Source organism: Drosophila mojavensis, unplaced genomic scaffold, assembly GCF_018153725.1.
Source record: "Drosophila mojavensis isolate 15081-1352.22 unplaced genomic scaffold, ASM1815372v1 contig_292, whole genome shotgun sequence".
NCBI classification, from domain to species: Eukaryota; Metazoa; Arthropoda; class Insecta; order Diptera; family Drosophilidae; genus Drosophila; species Drosophila mojavensis.
Genome location: NW_025318839.1, coordinates 8,214 through 15,000, shown reverse-complemented (window position 1 = coordinate 15,000; position 6,787 = coordinate 8,214).

The window sequence follows — 6,787 nt, the reverse complement described above, 5'->3', positions numbered from 1 at the left end:
AACCACTCACCCATATATTGTCATGTATTACACATAATACAATCACTTAACTTCATTATTCTTTATTATATTATATTAATAACCTATGCTGGCAAGGCAACACTCCACATTCATATGAATTTTTCATTTTTAATTTTCTCTCATATGAACTTGCCTTGCGCAACACCACTCCATATATAGGTTTCTGGACACAATCTCTTTATATACACCATTTTTTCCAAAGGGAACCACTCACCCATATATTGTCATGTATTACATATAATACAATCACTTAACTTCATTATTCTTTATTATATTATATTAATAACCTATGCTGGCAAGGCAACACTCCACATTCACATGAATTTTTCATTTTTAATTTTCTCTCATATGAACTTGCCTTGCGCAACACCACTCCCCTATATAGGTTTCTGGACACAATCTCTTTATATACGCCATTTTTTCCAAAGGGAACCACTCACCCATATATTGTCATGTATTACATATAATACAATCACTTAACTTCATTATTCTTTATTATATTATATTAATAACCTATGCTGGCAAGGCAACACTCCACATTCACATGAATTTTTCATTTTTAATTTTCTCTCATATGAACTTGCCTTGCGCAACACCACTCCCCTATATAGGTTTTTGGACACAACTTGTTAATATACGCCATTTTTCACATGGGGCACCAACAGACCTTTGCATTTTCATGTATTATTTTAATGATACAATCACTTAATTTCATTATTCTTTATTTATAATTATATTACATTAATATTCTATGCCTTTCAGAACATCTTAGTTACATATTTTATATTTATATGCTGGAACCGAGGTTCTCCCTATATATTATACGTGGAACCACAGTCACATATTTTATATTTATATGCTGGAACCGAGGTTCTCTCTATATATTATTTATAAGTGGAACCTCAGTCACATATTTTATATTTATATAGGTGGAACCGAGGTTCTTTCTATATATTATAAGTGGAACCTCGAACTCGGTCACATATTTTATATTTATATAGGTGGAACCGAGGTTCTCTCTATATATTATTATAAGTGGAACCTCAGTCACATATTTTATATTTAATTTATATAGGTGGAACCGAGGTTCTCTCTATATATTATTATAAGTGGAACCTCAGTCACATATTTTATATTTATATAGGTGGAACCGAAATTCTCTCTATATATTTAATATACAATCATTTAATTTCATTATTCTTTATTATATCATATTAATAACCTATGCTGGCAAGGCAACACTCCACATTCATATGAATTTTTCATTTTTAATTTTCTCTCATATGAACTTGCCTTGCGCAACACCACTCCCCTATATAGGTTTCTGGACACAATCTCTTTATATACGCCATTTTTTCCAAAGGGAACCACTCACCCATATATTGTCATGTATTACATATAATACAATCACTTAACTTCATTATTCTTTATTATATTATATTAATAACCTATGCTGGCAAGGCAACACTCCACATTCATATGAATTTTTCATTTTTAATTTTCTCTCATATGAACTTGCCTTGCGCAACACCACTCCCCTATATAGGTTTTTGGACACAACTTGTTTATATACGCCATTTTTCACATGGGGCACCACAGACCTTTGCATTTTCATGTATTATTTTAATGATACAATCACTTAATTTCATTATTCTTTATTTATAATTATATTACATTAATATTCTATGCCTTTCAGAACATCTTAGTTACATATTTTATATTTATATGCTGGAACCGAGGTTCTCTCTATATATTATAAGTGGAACCTCAGTCACATATTTTATATTTATATAGGTGGAACCGAGGTTCTCTCTATATATTATACGTGGAACCACAGTCACATATTTTATATTTATATGCTGGAACCGAGGTTCTCTCTATATATTATTTATAAGTGGAACCTCAGTCACATATTTTATATTTATATAGGTGGAACCGAGGTTCTCTCTATATATTATAAGTGGAACCTCGGTCACATATTTTATATTTATATAGGTGGAACCGAGGTTCTCTCTATATATTATTATAAGTGGAACCTCAGTCACATATTTTATATTTAATTTATATAGGTGGAACCGAGGTTCTCTCTATATATTATTATAAGTGGAACCTCAGTCACATATTTTATATTTATATAGGTGGAACCGAAATTCTCTCTATATATATAATATACAATCATTTAATTTCATTATTCTTTATTATATCATATTAATAACCTATGCTGGCAAGGCAACACTCCACATTCATATGAATTTTTCATTTTTAATTTTCTCTCATATGAACTTGCCTTGCGCAACACCACTCCCCTATATAGGTTTCTGGACACAATCTCTTTATATACGCCATTTTTTCCAAAGGGAACCACTCACCCATATATTGTCATGTATTACATATAATACAATCACTTAACTTCATTATTCTTTATTATATTATATTAATAACCTATGCTGGCAAGGCAACACTCCACATTCATATGAATTTTTCATTTTTAATTTTCTCTCATATGAACTTGCCTTGCGCAACACCACTCCCCTATATAGGTTTTTGGACACAACTTGTTTATATACGCCATTTTTCACATGGGGCACCACAGACCTTTGCATTTTCATGTATTATTTTAATGATACAATCACTTAATTTCATTATTCTTTATTTATAATTATATTACATTAATATTCTATGCCTTTCAGAACATCTTAGTTACATATTTTATATTTATATGCTGGAACCGAGGTTCTCTCTATATATTATAAGTGGAACCTCAGTCACATATTTTATATTTATATAGGTGGAACCGAGGTTCTCTCTATATATTATACGTGGAACCACAGTCACATATTTTATATTTATATGCTGGAACCGAGGTTCTCTCTATATATTATTTATAAGTGGAACCTCAGTCACATATTTTATATTTATATAGGTGGAACCGAGGTTCTCTCTATATATTATAAGTGGAACCTCGGTCACATATTTTATATTTATATAGGTGGAACCGAGGTTCTCTCTATATATTATTATAAGTGGAACCTCAGTCACATATTTTATATTTAATTTATATAGGTGGAACCGAGGTTCTCTCTATATATTATTATAAGTGGAACCTCAGTCACATATTTTATATTTATATAGGTGGAACCGAAATTCTCTCTATATATATAATATACAATCATTTAATTTCATTATTCTTTATTATATCATATTAATAACCTATGCTGGCAAGGCAACACTCCACATTCATATGAATTTTTCATTTTTAATTTTCTCTCATATGAACTTGCCTTGCGCAACACCACTCCCCTATATAGGTTTCTGGACACAATCTCTTTATATACGCCATTTTTTCCAAAGGGAACCACTCACCCATATATTGTCATGTATTACATATAATACAATCACTTAACTTCATTATTCTTTATTATATTATATTAATAACCTATGCTGGCAAGGTAACACTCCACATTCATATGAATTTTTCATTTTTAATTTTCTCTCATATGAACTTGCCTTGCGCAACACCACTCCCCTATATAGGTTTTTGGACACAACTTGTTTATATACGCCATTTTTCACATGGGGCACCACAGACCTTTGCATTTTCATGTATTATTTTAATGATACAATCACTTAATTTCATTATTCTTTATTTATAATTATATTACATTAATATTCTATGCCTTTCAGAACATCTTAGTTACATATTTTATATTTATATGCTGGAACCGAGGTTCTCTCTATATATTATAAGTGGAACCTCAGTCACATATTTTATATTTATATAGGTGGAACCGAGGTTCTCTCTATATATTATACGTGGAACCACAGTCACATATTTTATATTTATATGCTGGAACCGAGGTTCTCTCTATATATTATTTATAAGTGGAACCTCAGTCACATATTTTATATTTATATAGGTGGAACCGAGGTTCTCTCTATATATTATAAGTGGAACCTCGGTCACATATTTTATATTTATATAGGTGGAACCGAGGTTCTCTCTATATATTATTATAAGTGGAACCTCAGTCACATATTTTATATTTAATTTATATAGGTGGAACCGAGGTTCTCTCTATATATTATTATAAGTGGAACCTCAGTCACATATTTTATATTTATATAGGTGGAACCGAAATTCTCTCTATATATATAATATACAATCATTTAATTTCATTATTCTTTATTATATCATATTAATAACCTATGCTGGCAAGGCAACACTCCACATTCATATGAATTTTTCATTTTTAATTTTCTCTCATATGAACTTGCCTTGCGCAACACCACTCCCCTATATAGGTTTCTGGACACAATCTCTTTATATACGCCATTTTTTCCAAAGGGAACCACTCACCCATATATTGTCATGTATTACATATAATACAATCACTTAACTTCATTATTCTTTATTATATTATATTAATAACCTATGCTGGCAAGGCAACACTCCACATTCATATGAATTTTTCATTTTTAATTTTCTCTCATATGAACTTGCCTTGCGCAACACCACTCCCCTATATAGGTTTTTGGACACAACTTGTTTATATACGCCATTTTTCACAAGGGGAACCACAGACCTTTGCATTTTCATGTATTATTTCAATAATGCAATCCATTTAACTTCATTATTCTTTATTATATTATTATAATAATCTATGCTGGCAAGCCAACACTCCACATTCATATGAATTTTTCATTTTTAAATTTCTCTCATATATGAACTTGCCTTGCGCAACACCACTTACCCTATATAGGTTTTTTGACACAACGACTTTATAAACGCCATTTTTCGCACTGGGCACCACCAATTTCTTTATTCTTTTTTTATGTAGACTGGCTGACTAAATTTATGTATTTATTTACTGCTATATTATATTATTGTATGATATAGTAAATTTGTTGACGACGCCTACTACTGTGTGTAGATCTCAAATGTGAGTGTTAACATTGGATGTGAAGTGAAATACAAAAGTAGTTTGATTAATTTTGTGTAAAAATTTGTTGACGTCGCCTACACTGTGTGTAGATGTCAAATGTGAGTGTTAACATTGGATGTGAAGTGAAATACAAAAGTAGTTTGATTAATTTTGTGTAAATTTGTCGACGACGCCTACACTATATGTTGTGTAGATCTCAAATGTGAGTGTACATATATTATAATAAGTAAGTTTTCTTCATCAATATCGAGTTCTCATACTTAATGTTTTCTGACTTGTAGATTTCTTCTATCAATTCCAAGTGTTCTCTCTCTTTACATATTATATGTAAAATGGAACCTTGATTCCACATTGTATTTCTCATATCTTATATGATATGACTTCTCTCTTATAATAAGTTCTCTTCATCAATATCGAGTTCTCATACTTAATGTTTTCTGACTTGTAAATTTCTTCCATCAATTCCAATCTCTCTCTTTATATATTACATTTAAAATGGAACCTTGATTCCATATTGTATTATTTATTATATTTTTCATAATTTTCATATCTTATATGATATGACTTCTCTCCATCAATGTCAAGTACTTATATTATAATAAGTTCTCTTCATCAATATCGAGTTCTCATACTTAATGTTTTCTGACTTGTAAATTTCTTCCATCAATTCCAATCTCTCTCTTTATATATTACATTTAAAATGGAACCTTGATTCCATATTGTATTTTTTTAATATCTTATATGATATGACTTCTCTCCTTCAATGTCAAGTACTTATATTATAATAAGTTCTCTTCATCAATATCGAGTTCTCATACTAAATGTTTTCTGACTTGTAAATTTCTTCCATCAATTCCAAATGTTCTCTCTCTTTACATATTATATGTAAAATGGAACCTTGATTCCAATATTGTATTATTTTTCATATCTTATATGATATGACTTCTCTCCATCAATGTCAAGTACTTATATTATAATAAGTTCTCTTCATCAATATCGAGTTCTCATACTTAATGTTTTCTGACTTGTAAATTTCTTCCATCAATTCCAAATGTTCTCTCTCTTTACATATTATATGTAAAATGGAACCTTGATTCCATATTGTATTATTTTTCATATCTTATATGATATGAGTTCTCTCCATCAATGTCAAGCACTTATATTATAATAAGTTCTCTTCATCAATATCGAGTTCTCATATTTAATGTTTTCTGACTTGTAAATTTCTTCCATCAATTCCAAATGTTCTCTCTCTTTACATATTATATGTAAAATGGAACCTTGATTCCATATTGTATTATTTTTCATATCTTATATGATATGAGTTCTCTCCATCAATGTCAAGTACTTATATTATAATAAGTTCTCTTCATCGATTTTGAGTTCTCATATATATATATATATATATATATATCAATCAATTTCACGGTCTTATATATATATATAAATGAAGCCTTCCATTTCATTTATATTTTTTTATATCTTTATATCTTTGTATCTTTGTATATCATCTTTGTATCTTTCGTTCGTAAGCTCTGTTTTATTTGTTCTGCTTTATTCCGTATACACAATTATATGCATACATAATATTATGGATATTTTTCGAATCATATCAAGCAAAGGATAAGCTTCAGTGGATCGCAGTATGGCAGCTGCTCAACCACTTACAACACCTTGCCTGTTACAAAAGTCGTTTACAATTGATTCCAGGCTTTGTCATTGTATTAAATAATGTTTTAAAATATAACTAGCGCGGCATCAGGTGATCGAAGATCCTCCCAATTTACTATGTTATATATAACATTGGCATCACATCCATTGTC